Source organism: Neoarius graeffei, chromosome 1 (genome assembly GCF_027579695.1).
Source record: "Neoarius graeffei isolate fNeoGra1 chromosome 1, fNeoGra1.pri, whole genome shotgun sequence".
NCBI lineage: Eukaryota > Metazoa > Chordata > Actinopteri > Siluriformes > Ariidae > Neoarius > Neoarius graeffei.
In genome coordinates, this window is record NC_083569.1 from 115,339,277 (window position 1) to 115,354,662 (window position 15,386).

The 15,386-nt window shown below is 38.5% G+C and overlaps 1 pseudogene; it reads left to right on the forward strand.

Moving 5' to 3' along the window:
• LOC132885990 (titin-like) overlaps positions 1-15,386 on the forward strand; it is a 175,059-nt pseudogene that overhangs the window by 113,639 nt on the left and 46,034 nt on the right.

Here is a 15,386-nt window from a genome sequence, read left to right on the forward strand (position 1 = left end):
CTGCAAAGTCTGATAAATTTCCATTATTTAAACCAAGCTCAGTTTCAGCCTGGCAGCAGTGACCTGGTCTATGAGCTGGTACATTTATGAACACTGGCTATAGTGTAAGCACCATCAACACTTTAGTTTCACTAACTTCCACAGCAGGCTCCGAGTGGCATCACACTGCCAAGTCCATTAGTTTGGTTTTGTATGAAAATCCCAGGAATGCATTGGATTTTATTGGTTCAAATAATGGAAATTTTTGAAATGTCATCTTTTTTCTGTAAATGTTTTCTAAGAATACAAATAAAACACATTTGTAACACATAGCAAAGACAAGTAGAGTGTGTATTCTTTATTTTTCAAATGTTAATGTTAAGATTAAATTATTTCTAATGCATACACTAAGTAATACAATAGGCACTGTGTGAAAACCACTTAATGTTCAGCATTAATTCTGGAAACATGCAGAAAAAACCCTGCTGATTAATTTCTGAATACGAATCATTTCACCCAAGTCATTAAAAATAAACTAGAAAGGCGCTCGGCAGAGTGCATACCTCTGGTGCGCGCACACACACACAGAGCACTGTAAAAACCTATACAATTCCCAGCCACTTTATTAGAAATGAAGTTGTGGTCAGAATTTTACAAAAGACCTTTTCTTTTTCTGTGGCAGAATGATTGTATAACTTTCATAGAAAAAATTATTTGGTGCACTACTTTTAATTTATTTGGGGATTTCTGAAATCAACACGCAGTCAAAAATATATAGACACACAACACCCTCATATTTGGTTAAATGTCCCTGAGCAAGTTTCACCTTGATCAGACACTTTTGGTCGCCATCAACAAGCTTCTGGCAGAATTCTGGTTGGATATTTGACCACTCTTCCTGGCAGAATTGGTTGAGTTCAAGTTGCTTTGTATGTTTCCAGCAAAAACCCAACTTTGAAATATATTTTTGAGAGGGTTGAGGTCAGGACTTGCTTAAAGCTTAATGTTAGCTTGCTTTATCCGTTCCACAACCAGATCTGATGTGTGTTTGGGGTCATTGTCCTGTTGGAACACCCAACTCTGTTCAAGCTTCTGATGATCTGAGGTTATGCTGAAGAATTCTGAGGTAGTCCTCCTTAATTATTCCATCCACTTTGTGCAGTGAACCAGTTCCACTGGTAGTCTTTGTTCATTCGTTCACCGACAAACTTTAGTCAAGCACTAACATCCCCATATCATCACAGCTGTTGGCTTTTGAACATTGTGCTAGTAACAGTCTGGATGGTCCTTATCCTCTTCAGCCTGCAGGACGTAACATCCATGATTTCTAAAAACAGTTCTTGTCAGACCACAGCACAGTGTTCTAGTCAAGACTGCCTAAACCGAGACCAAGACAAGACCACAGTGTATCAAGACCAAGACTTTGAGGGGTCGAGACCGAGACAAGACCAAGACCAGACCAGTGTCCCAAACTGCATGATACACTTATGATAAAATGTGGAACGTGCAAACCATAGGCACCCCTCAAATAGACCTGTAAGTAATCCACATTCCCATAAAAACACCCACAGAAAACAAATGAAGATTCTTGTTCATTCACCTCTTTTGTTGACCTATATTATATGTCTGTATAATGAAATGTCTTGATAAAATAATCAAAAGGCACTGCAGAGATGAGTTTCATGTGTGGGAACTTTCCTAAGCTGAAATCAACTTAACCATCTTTAACACTGTACTGAATGATTTACCATCCATCTAATACAGTACAATTTTTTTGTGCAAGTAGTTTCAAAAATCATGACATCATATGCCAAACCAGAACAAACTGCAGTGCTGAAACATTTAAGTCCATGCGTACCACGAATGATAAACACATGATATGGACATTGTGAAAGACCACAAAAACGTGGACTTTAGAGTTTGGTTGCATTTTAGAAATATCAGAGACTGCAACATTCTGTGACCTAAACGTGCACGATGGGGTCTCATTATGATGCCCCCTCTACTAAAAACCCTGTCCACTGGTGCTGAGGAGGCAGGGACTGACAGCACCTTCAGTGCCAACTTGTGGAGTTGTGAGAATGGGTCATGGTTTTTGGCCCAGAAGATCAGTGCATTGTCAGTGTCAGAGTCATTGATGGCATCGAAGTATTTGCTTATCTTTATTATAACACTTGAATCCAGGGCTGAGTTGCACTTCTTGTGAGCCTTGTAGCGGGACAGAAGGCGTGGGCATTTGACTGGTGGTGAATCTCTAGATGAATCCACATTCATGGCCCCAGAGTCAGTTGCATCTCCTTCACTGTCGATCATGTTCTCCACCTCTGACAACAAAGTGTCTGAAAAACAAACAAATACACAATGACAGGATTAAAACCATAATTCAACTTTGACTATGTAAGGACTTTTTTTTTTACCATTTCTTTCCCTGGATAATACTAAAAAAGGGAAAAAGGGACAGATGTGATGAGTGATTGAGCGAGCCAGACTCATGGATTAAAGCAAAAAAAAAAAAAATCTGACTGAAAAAAAAAAAGCTCCTTGTCATTGGCCCCTACCACATCAGCGATGCGTCAAATTTTAAACACCGTGTTGTCCATTATCCCCTCGGCCCCTACTTATAGTGCATTTACATAATTTTAACAATGACTAAAGCAAGACTTTACCATTGTCATTACTGGCTATAAATGATGAAACATCAAGTTTTCAGCGCAAAGTGCAAATTTATTTCAACAATACTTTAGTAATGCACAACAGTGGTTAAGAGAAAAGTGCAAGTGCAGTTGAACTTGAACCATGCTTTCAAAAGAGTGGAACAGAAAGAACTAAAAGTAAAGTGAAAGTTCACTTTTTCTGCTTCTTCGCAGTGAAGCCAAAGGCATCTAGTTTTTTGCCATTGCTTCCATAGACTTTATGGCAAACTACACAAAAGCACACACCTGCCATTTTCATCTTTTTGCACCATGAACTAAATGGCTTGCCATTATCGCCCATTTCATTTAGCCAAGCCCATCTCCACTTATTCTTTACCGTTTTGTCGATGTCTGACACATCTGTGCTTTCATTTAAAAGAAGCGCGTCCATGCTGGCAAAACCGAAAGTAATTTGACGCGCTCTAGTGATGGAAATCGAAGGGCCTATATCCGGTGGCCTTATACGCAGTACTCGAGTTGGGGGGGGGGGGGGGGTGTAGGGGGAGGCATCCCCCTTCTGAAATAAAAATCTCAAATCATTCCCCTTATAAAACGGCCATCCCCCCCATCACATCCCTTGTGCCATTTTACCGATTAATGTGGAAGTTAGCCTACTATTATTTTAACAAATATTACTACCATTTCAACATAAGAGGCTTTGCGCAGTGATAGGCTACATGTAGCCGGATAAAAAAGACGCATATTTATTTATTCGGTTGCACCGCTCATTCACACCTATACGGAGGTTTCAGTCACTGAAAACAGCTACTTTCGCAAACTCTGGGCAGAGTGGAGATTTCTGAAAACTCCATCTTCAGACACGCGTGTAAATCGGGAAAACGAAGCAACAGTGGGCGAGAGGGCGCGCGCGAATATAATGAGTCATAGGTGTGAATCTTTCACCGAATGCCAATTGTCCCGGTTCTTCATGAAATCGCACGCGCAAATTCATCAGGTTAACTTTCAAATAACTGTTCTTGTGCACTTGCGACACCGGAGCCACTTTCCTGAATTTTGAGCTTCGGAGTATTGGCTTCTTTATCTATTTAATCAATGAATTTGTCACATACATTAAATTACTAATGTAAAACATTCGTAGCCTATTTAAGCAATCGCTGTTTTCTCCACTGTTTTCTGACCTTTTGTGCTTGGTGAATGAGACACTTCATTACACTCCACTGACCGACTTCCAATTCCGGACTTTTTTGAAAATGTAAAATATAGGCCTATGAGATTTTTTTTGGGACTTAATTCGCGTTGCTCCTTCACTATTAATTTTTGAGACTGACGAGGCAGTAAATACTGTGGAATTATTTTCTCCTGAAGTTTGGCATCTTAAACAAGTGTCGGGAAATCTTGCAGCCCGACTCTGCAGCCTCCAATGTTTAAGCGAACTGCTGAAACCATGATGTTTAAAGATTAAATCGTAGGCTGATCAAACCAAAGAAAAATACAGCCTTTCCAGAACGTTGTCTGCCGAAGCCTACAAAACGCTTAATAGCAAAGGTCTTGCTGCGGCTTCAACTTTTCACCTGATCACCTTTCAATAGGCAAATATCATTATTACTGCTACTACAAAAAGGCCTGGTATTAGTAGTAGACAAGTAGCCTAGTTGCCTAGTAGTAGGACAGCCAAATAGTTTCATCAGTGGCCTACGCCGAGCCTCTCCGGGACTAGACAGTAGTGGAGGCTGTATTTATTTATTTATGCCTATCTAGCGCAACAACTTATTCCTTTACATATACTCAAACATAGCACAAGAAAGGGTTCAACAACAGGCAATCACAGCAGTTTGGTGAAGTTCTAAATCATCGGTGTCAGACCTATGGGCCTACCCCCCCCCTTTTTTCCCCTCGGATCTGCATCACTCTCATTACTGACCTTTAGCGCTCCCAGTTGATGGAAATCCGTCGTAGCGATGGAAAACTTTAATCCATGCAGACTTACTTACACACACAAGCTCTAGTGTTTGACTGCATAAAGTTATATATTTGTGTATGTGACCCCCAAATTAGCACTCTAAGTATGTGATTTTTTTGGGGGGGTTGCCTACATACTGAAAATAGGCATCTGTACATGCCAATGCTACCTCTATCACTTAATGCAGCTTGTCACTTTATTCTCAACCCTGTTACTGTTATGCACTTGTGTTCCTTCAGGGACTTGCACAAGTTTATGTATAGTTGTCAGTAGTTTTTTTTTAGTAGTAGTTTTATATTAGTTTCATTGTACATATTTTCCTATGTCTATTTTAGTATGCGTGTGTGCACTGTATGGTGAAGCTTTAAATCTCATTGTACTTGTATAATGACAAAGGCTTTCTATTCTATTCTATTCTATGTATAGCCAGGCAAAGCATATTTAATGCGTAACTTCATAGAAGTGGAGCATTAATGTTACCCTGTCTCCACTCTGGAGACTGCTGACTCTAGCTCTCTCACCCAGGAGAGGGAGCGCGGCGTGTATCGTTTACGTCAGAGTTGACGTTGATGTAACATAACTATATACACATTAGCTACATAGCTTTACGTCACCTGTCTCGTCATTTTTATCACATAAAAAAAGTAACGTAGGAATAAGACATGTCCTGACCCCTCACTCTCACACAAAGTTAACACTACATTTAGCTAACTTAATGTTACATCCATTGTAACATTAAGTTATCTGATGCAGTGAGGTAATGTGCCAATATGCTTGCGCACCTAGCTAGGGGGTAAATAACCGGCAAGCCAATGAAACCGGTGTCCTGAAACATACTGTATACACATGGTTAGCAAACGTGTTTAGCTAGTATTCACTAAATCTCACTTACACTTGGCTTACCTTTCTTTATGCTCTCTCCAAGTGCCGATAAAAGTTGGACGTGGTCCCAGCCATCTCCGTTAGCGTTGCTTTACAAAATTTATATGTTGCGCTGTTTTCTCTTTTGGTTGTAGTTGTGCAAAAAAAAAAAAAACTCTTTGTGGTTCAGGTAACCAAATTTTATTACAGACGAGTTGGCTGACATCTTCACACGGCCTCTTCTCCTGTCACTCCCCATGCACGTTTGTGGGGGGCGTGTGAAAGGGGGCGGGAGGGGTGACAGCTGTTAACGGTGACAATTTCAAATGATAAATGAGTCAAGTTATTGGTTGTACTCGAAGCAATAAGATTTATGCAAAATCACAGCAATGATATTAACAAGTAAATCCAAAAATGCACAGGCAATTTATTGATATCCCCACAGTTGTGGTCTTGAAATAAAATCCCGAGTCCACTTTGTCCGAGACCGAGACAAGACCGAGTAAAAATGCAGTCGATTCCGAGACGAGACCTTCAAAAAAGTGGTCTCGAGTACTACAACACTGCCACAGTGCATGCATTTTATATATAATATAAATATTATACATATATACACAAATGAACTCTGAAGGTGTTAATTCAACACTGGGGAATTTGCTGTGTAGTCATATCCTTTATTCAATCATGCTGGTTTTTAATGTCTTGCCACCCAAGGAATCAAAGGTCACAGGGTTGTATATTAGTTTTCAGCCTTGCCCCTTACTTACAGAGATTTCTTTGGAGTCTCTGAACCTTTTGATGATATGGATTGTCTATGGTGAAATCCCAAAATTCCTTGCGATTGTTTCTCAACATACATTCTTAAACTGTTGGACTGTTTGTCCATGCAGTTTTTCACAATGTAGTGAACCTCGCCCCATCCTTGCTTGTGAATGATGGAGCCTTTCCAATTGAGTTCACCTCTTTACCTGTAGAATGTTCCAGGCAGGAGGGGGTTTTTTTTTGGGAACACTCCACATCCGTCCCTCTCTTTTGTTGCCGCTGTCCCAACTTTTTTGGAATGTATTGCTAATCTATCGAATCTGTGTGATTTCATTTCTACAAATGAAACATACACTGTAATTAAATCCTTACAGAAGTTCAGATGATTCAGAGGAGGATATCTGGATGAATGACAGAAAAAAAAAGATGCTTTTGGCAAGAATGTTTTACTGTGGTTTAATTTCAACTTAAACTGACAAAGAATTGCTTTGCCAACATTATATTAGCTATTTTTGAAATATTGGGTGGTTAAAGCTTGCAGGTGCAGAAAAATCACAACATCCATTTGCCTAAAAAACTTGTGAACATTTGGTTCAATACTAACAAAGTACCAAATTTTCATGTCTGTATCAAGAAGTACCAAAACTATTTACTCATACTCAGTCTGAAAAAAAAATGTCATTGATGCATCTATAGTTTGCAAAATTATTTATAGTGTTTAAAATGTCTCTTTCCACCTCTGTACACTTGGGAATTACTATATGTCTTTTTTTTTTTTTTTAAACCTACCTACACGTACATATTTTGTTACAGAGAGACCTAAAGCTGTGGTGTCCATAAATCCTGATACACGTGTTCATTGGAGAGTGTGTTACTCTCAGATGTAACGCACAGGAAGGAGGAGATTCTCAGAGCTCATACAGCTGGTATAAAAACAAAGATCCACTCTCCACAGAGGGAGGACATATATCAGTCCCCCCAGGATTCCGTGGGTCTTTTTTGTGATTGTTTCGGGCTAAAATGTCTGATGTTGCGGGGGTTTTCCAAAAAATTGCGATGAAAGTTGCGGTGTTTTTTAGGTTTTTGTTGCGATTACATTGCGGGAGGAAGTGAAAGTTGCGAGAAATTGTTGCGATTTTCTCTTTTTGTGATTTAAATTGAGTGATATGTTAAATATTAAGTTACTGAAAAACTATTGATTAAAAAACAGACACTGAGAAATGGTCCTATAAACAACTTTACCAATATAAAAGATTACCAGGACTGCAAAAATGCAGAAAAATAGGCTTTACTTATACAAATGCTCCTGTTGGTTCAAAAGTTAAAGTGCATAGAACCTCACAGCACAATATGAAGTTACCTTAAAATACAATATAAATGCCTCAGCTTTCATGTAAGAAAAAAAAAACTAATACTAGTACTGTGTGCAGGCAGTCTCTCCTGAAGACTAAATTAAACAATAATTATAAACTAATAAAATAAATGGCTCAGGCTTCATAGAAGAAAAAAAAACCAATTTGAACAGAATCTCACAGTATGATGCTGAAGCTGCCTAAACAATGGAAAATAAAATACCATTTTGGCAAAAATGTTGGCATCCATTAATTTCTTGTATTAAGTAAAAAAATAAAGTGCACACAGTCCTTCACTGTAAACATAACACTTTCAGTAACAGAATTTAAGCCTATATAAACACTGACTCGCACATGCAGTGTTGCCAGATACTACTGACGTTGTCCAGCCCAAAATATGTTCAAAACCCGCCAAAATGCACTTAAAATTGCCCAATCTGGCAACACTGCGCACATGTTGCTTCTCTTGAACGTATACACAGAAGTAAGGCGGAAGGTAGTTTACCGACATCACCTCAAGACGACGCCAACGATTGGTCAAATTTGCGGGAAAGTTGCGGCGATTGGATATAATTGCAGCACCGCCCTGAATTCACGGGGATTGGTTGAATTTGCATTGAAGTTGCAAATCGCAACATCGCGAAATCCTGGAGGGTCTGACGTAGTCTACAGAGTCCACACAAACCAGGAGTTGTTTCTCTGGTCTGTTGGTAACTCTGACCGTGGTTCCTACACCTGCAGAGGACAGGATTCAGAGATCAGTGATAAGATAGCCTTTTATTATACCACAAGGGGAAATTTACATTGTTACAGCCAGTGTTGGGGAGTAACGAGATACATGTAACGGCGTTACATAATTTAATTACAAAATACATGTAACAGTAATATATTAGTTACTGGAGAAAAATGTGTAATTCAATTACAGTTACTTACGAAAATATTCAGAATTACAATTTGAATTACATCTGAAGAAGGCAAGAATTTCGCGAGGGCCATGGCCGCCCTCTCAATTTGGCCTTGTGCCCTTGGGAAAAAAAAAATATCTGCCATAAGGCCACAGTGTCCTTGATGCCCTGTGGTTTTGTAGTCTGCCTCGTGACTGCCAATAGGCTTTAACATCACCTGCGTCTATTGAGGAAAAAATACATCTTCTGCTGACATTCTGGATTCTTATTGGGCAACTCATCAGTGGTGGCTCGGACTCGAGCCTGGCATGAACCGCTCTGACGCGCTATAATGACATCAGTCTATCACCAGCCAATCAGGAGACTTAATCAAACGCATCCCCCGCCCACCAATCTATCACCAGCCAATCAGGAGACTTAAACGCATCCCCCGCCCACTCGTGTCCGCGTCTGAGACGTTGAATTTTCACAGAAGGAGGGAAGAAATTGACTGAGGTAAGACTGTGTGATAAATTAACGAATGAATAAGAGCGGAATTTCAACATATAGGGCTTAGGTTTGTTACCATTAAATAAGCATTGCTTGTACAGTAACGTTATGTCGTTACAACATTGACCCACTTTTAACGTGCCGAGTACCGACTGTTGGCGCTAATATGCTAATTAGCTTGCTGTCAAAAGTGCAAAGACCTTAAATTGCTCTGTGTAAATTAGAAAATGGCGCAACTTCCTCTGTAGCCGTCAACGGACAAGCACAGACTTGTCTTGAGCCAATCACAACAGGGCAGCACTGTGGCCTGAGGTAAAACATGATAGTTTTAGTTTGTTTAAATTACAAAAATGAGTACACCCAATGACTGTCTCATATACTCTTCATATACTCATACTGTTTAAGTAATGCAATAAAAATAATCCTTAAAAGTGGTATTTACTCAAACTGTTTGTATAGAATAAACTTTCGGGTTAACAGTCATTGGGTGTACTCATTTTCGTAATTTAAACAAACTTAAACTATCATGTTTTACCTCAGGCCACAGTGCTGCCCTGCTGTGATCGGCTCAAAACTCAAGACAAGTTGTGTTGCAGTGTTCTGCAAATTTGCAATTTCAGATCTTGAGACATGAACGTGCTATTTAAAAAAATAAAAGGTCAGAAATGTTTTCTTTGTCGTCTATTTAGTTCATTTTATTTCCTCAATAATTGTCCTTGATTGAGAAATCGGTGTGGGCTCTTATGGGTTAATCAGTAGCCTGCATGCTAGTATATGTTCCATTTACAGTCAAACATTTTGATGAACTCCAGGCTCAATTTTGATTAATCAAAAATCTGCGTAGTAGTACAGTCTGAAGATGCTCTTGCACATTTGGTGTCAATTGAACAAAAATTATGGGAGGATATAGGTTTAATAAGTTTTACAATTTTTGAAGTGAGTGATGGATTGATAAGTTTAGATGTGTTCAATATTTTCTTATCTTCAGACATAAGTGTAGATGCTTCTTTACCTGCTTGATAGTTTCGACTGGGACTCCAATCTTCCTCAGAAGAGTCATTAGTCCTTAAATTAAATTTATTATAGATGTGAATTCATAATCATTGTTTTATTTTATGGCCTCTGTGCCCTGGCTTTTGGCCTTCGTGCCCTCAAAAAAATTGACAGCACAAAAGGCCAAGTGGCCTTGCCCCTAAAATGACAAAAATTCCAGGCCTGGTTGTGACTTTGTATGTCAACTCAGATTGATTTTACAGTAAAATGTGTCTTGAAGTCTGACCTTGTGGTGGTTATTATTATATTATCTTTATAAAAGATATGTTAATTCATGCATTAAAAGGGGTTCAGTAGACAGTGTTTAGTATTGTTTTGAGCTTAACATTGCCAGGTTTAAAAAAATTTGAAAAATGGTTAACGGCACAGAATACTCATTCAAAAATTAGAAAAGTAATCAAAAAGTAATTAGTTACATTACTCAGATATAGTAATTGAAATAGTTACACTACTATTACATTTTAAACAGGGTAACTTGTAACTGTAACGAATTACTTTTCTAAAGTAACCTCAACACTGGCTTACAGCAGCAAAATATATAAAGAGAAAAAGATAAGGCAGTGAAGGAGTAGTGCAAAAATACCAAGTATACAATAAAGGATATTATATATAGGAAATAAACTACAAAATTTAGAGAGAAAAAAAAACCTTAATTTGTATAAATAACAGGTTTGCAGAAATATAGTTAACACAAGTGTATTATGTAGGTGGAATTGTACATGTGAGTATTGCCCAGGTAGTACTGCACAAGTCAGTCAGTATATTGCACAAGAGCCATTTTAACCATGTGTAGCTCACAATTTGCTGTAAAGTATTGATGCTGATAGTCAGTGCACACGGTATATATTCAGAGGGGATTCTGTAGATGTCGAAGTGATCTGGACAGCATTGTTCATTACTGTGAGGAGTGTTTGGTGCTGTGCTTGGTGATGCTGGTACACTGTATCAGGTCAGTCTGTGGGGGTTTTGTTTTAATTTAATATGTTTCCATTATTTTTTAGGGTTCAGATTTTGAGCTGTCAGTAACTGAGTCCCTGTTTGTTTAGTTTGTCTCGTCGGCATCAATTTCTTTCACAAGAATCATCATCATGTCTTTTGCAGAAGTCTCTGGGTTTTATAATATGTTTACAGTATAATCAAATGTTAAATATAAATGTTTATTTGACATGTTTGTTAGAAATATTTCTGAAAGCATTTAATGAACACAGTGAATCTATTGCTTCTGTTGTGAAGTGAAAAGCAGCTCTGACACCATCATTTCATACCAACAGAAAAACCCAAACTGACTGTGAGCTCCGTCTACACTGGAGACACCATCACTCTGAGCTGTGAGCTGCAGCAGGAGACTGGATGGGAGTTTCTCTGGTACAAAAAGAATCCGAATTCGCAGTATGTGAACATTGGAGCTACAAACACCAACACACTCAGAGTGACAGTTGATACTGCAGGAGAAACCGTGTATCTGTGTGGAGCACACAGGCATGGCACATGGACAAACACAGTCTACTACACAGCCTACAGTAATGAAGTCAGGATTACAGTAAGAGGTACATCATAAAATTTTCACTTTTTTCAACAGGTTTGAAGTTAGGAGGGGTGTGAATAAAAATACTGCATAATTATTGCAATTCCTTGTTATTCTATAATGTTTTAAATAATCTTGAAATAAGTTTTAAAAGGTAGGTGTTATTTGTGGTCAGTGAGGTCGAACAAGGCTCAGTAAAGTCAGTAAAACAGTTGAGTGTGTGTTTATCAGGGAGAGAGTCGCTTCTCTGTATGATTTATTTAACATGGATTATAACAGTCTCATAAGTACAACATATGTTTACCTCATTTCAGTTTTATGCTGTTCAATTTCACATTTTCCCAGTTCAGTCCTTTATCTCACTTAAATCAATTCTTTGATCTCAATAACACATTTTCTCTCACCTTCTGTTTTCTAATCAACACATCTATAATTTAGATCAATAAACAGTTTCTGTAAATACATTACATTTTTCCTTTTCCCTTTCCCAGTATAAACTGGTTCAAAACACTATTTCCATGTAGTGTAATTTTACAGTAGTGTGTCAGACCCCTTTAAATACAGCAGACTCCAAACCTTGCTTCTGTAAAACAGCACTGAAATGTGTGACTAGCAAAGTGCTTGTGTTACAGTTTAAACTTATATTTACCAGGAAACAGGCGGGGAAACACTTGTAAACTGAAATATTTACATTTTAACAATGACGTTCACAGTAAACACACACAAATCATAACTAGCTGGAAATGCATCATGTACAGGAGCTCTAATGTCACTTATTCCCACTTTAACTAGTGCAACTGCAGTCGCGCTCGGCACAAAATGGCGTCCGCGCGGGCAAACTTTCCCACTTATTAATGTCGTTTAAACAGAAATAACTCATTAAAGCATGTCACAGACTCTACATGCACACTCACGCTAATATGGTCTGTTAGAATAACATAACATTTCATGGTGCATTAACCGTTTACTGACCTGTATAAAGCAGAGGAATGAGGACACAGTGCGCCTTGTTTCCTTCCCAGATTGCTTCTGAGGAAACAGCGTCAGTTCCGCTCCCTTACTGTTCCCCGGAGCAACTAGTGACAACACAAACGTTCCGCCCCTCCCATTTCCAACATAAGCGAAGCACCTCAAGGCAATATACGACTTCTAATTCAAAACATAAATGTATACATGAACAAAAATAATTATAATACTAATTAAAGGAGTCTTACCACCTAAATGTGGTCACCCTATTTTAGGTGTGCCACACTCATCCTAATATGGTACTGTTTCTATAGTAACAGCTCATTCAGAGGGACTTGTATGGTGGATGCTTCACATAATCTAAACCCAAAGATAAAGAGATTAAAAACATCTAATTTAACAAAACTACAAAAAAGTGTATAATTGTTGATATGGTGAAGTTTTCTGTTCGAAGATGTTTATTTAAATTAATTTAATTTATGGAAGGAGTCTCCAGTGTCAGCGCTTTGAAACAGTCAGAGCTAAAGATGTAGCTTTAAAGGAGAGACGCAGAACCTTTATTTTTAAATACATTTCTGAGTGGATAGTATCTCCATCCTTGACTCTTGCATGCTGTATAAATGGGAATAAAAAAATATATATATTTTTTTGAGAATTAAAATCGACCACAAAATTGGTATTCGAGCTGCCCTGCTGAGCCAGCCAGCCCTGAGTGTGTGACGTCACAGCGGTAACCGGTTTTAAGGCCGAGGCCTTTGACAGCTATAGACCAGTCATATAAATAAAAATTTATGGTGAAAGTAAGAAATACCATGACCAACTTGCCCAACTAAGACTGATTTGACTTCATTGATTGTGGGTTGACTCTCATTAAAACAGGATATATTATATTATATTATATTATATTACATTATATTACATTATATTATATTATATTATATTATATTATATTATATTAGATTAGATTAGATTAGATTAGATTAGATTAGATAAAACTTTATTGATCTCTTTGGGCGGGTTCCCTCAGGGAAATTAGGTGTTACAACTTATGCAACATACATGTACATGCATGCATTTTCACTGATAAAACGTAAAAGGCTAATTAAATAATCAGATGAACTGAGACAATCACATTCTGAAGCAAATTAAATAATCTTATACCGGTAACTGAAACACACAATACAAGTTACATGTATTAATCTAAATGCAGGTAAACAACATGCTGTTTTTGTTGTTTTGTATCCAAATGAGAGTCGGAGCTTACCCGTCTGTGTACTCACTTCTTGAAGGCCGATCTTGTGGCCGAGTGTTTTGAAACAATCTGACTTTCAGTTGTTCGTTCAGTTCTCCGTTCTTTCACTTCTTCCACGTAAGGGCGAGATGGCAACAATATCCAGTGCAGAAATAAGACGGCTGCTCCACTCATTCTCTATTTTGTCCATATGGTGTATTCCACAATTACTGCTCGGCTCAGGCAATTACTAAAACCCGGGATGGAACAGGACATCAACGGTTTTAGCAACAACTGCGGGGAGGTCACTGCCCGAGCGATATGTCACGTCCCATTCCATCCCGGGTTTTAGCAACAACCTTCGGCTCACCCCGGGAGGACTGGTGCAACTGAACTTTGCTTTTTTAAAAAAATAAACAAAATAAATACTTTCCTTTTCTTGTAGTTTTCTTTTTCTTTAATTGTTGATACTGCACCCTCTTTCAATACGGGCTTATAGCCAACGCTCCTCAACAGATCAGAGTTTTCGTACGAGTCTTCAGTAAAATCTGCAGAGCAGAGGAGAGACCAATGTGCCCGTGAACTTCTCGCAAAACGCGTCCAAATCTTTGCATTTTGAACATTCTTGGACCATGAATGCAATGTAAATCCACCTTCTGTCGTGTTGCTGGCAGGTGCAGCAACACATCTACATGTCATGGCGATAAATTAGCTCAAAATGGAGGATCAGAGTTGCAGTCAGATCTGTGTTTTAGGATAGCGGAAGTGGTGATGAGACCAATAGACTTCCTGCTGTGACGTTATGGACGTCAAGGTCTTTCACTTAGACCGCTACCTATATGAATCACTTTAATCATAAAAATTACTATATTAGATTTATTATTAATGCTTAAAGGATATGGGACATGAAACATAAAAGCATGCTATATCAGTTTCTTTCCATTAAAAATATGAATTAATTGCATCAACAAATACAAAATCATCTATTAAATTCAGCAAAATCGTTATATTCGTGATGATTATATGGCATTTCTGCTCGACTTCCGATATGCATTTTTTGCAACCGGAAGAGCCACTGTCACGTGATCATATGTCACAAAAACTTTCGGGCACAGCACAAGCGGGTAGATGAATGGAGAAGTGGATGACAAGAAAATTGTTTTTATAGTCTTTAAAGTACATTGGACATCATACATTGGACATCATGGTGTATTGTGCTGCTTATGGTTGCAATAATTCCAATGGGAAATGCCCTGGAGTAAGTTTTTTGCATTCCCCAAGGACCCGAAGCTGAGGAAAGTGTGGGCTCACCTGCGCATGCGCAGTAGGCTTGGTAGGACAACTTTACAGAACACCTGTTGAAAAAAACTTTGCACCTACTGTTTCCCACAAACTGTATTCGGACCATTTCACTGAGGATTCTTTCAACATTAATACTTAGGTACTGAGCGATATTAATTCATGAAACAGGAAGCATAAGGATGAGAAAAAAAAAAACAGTTCAAATCGGGAAGCCGCGCACACCTGCGCCAGGCTGCACAAATGCGCGCAGCTTCCCGACCCAAACCGCCTCTCTCTCATCCTTACACTTCATGCCTCATGCTCCATGAACCAACATCGCTATTTTTTTAAAATCGGATCTGCGCGAT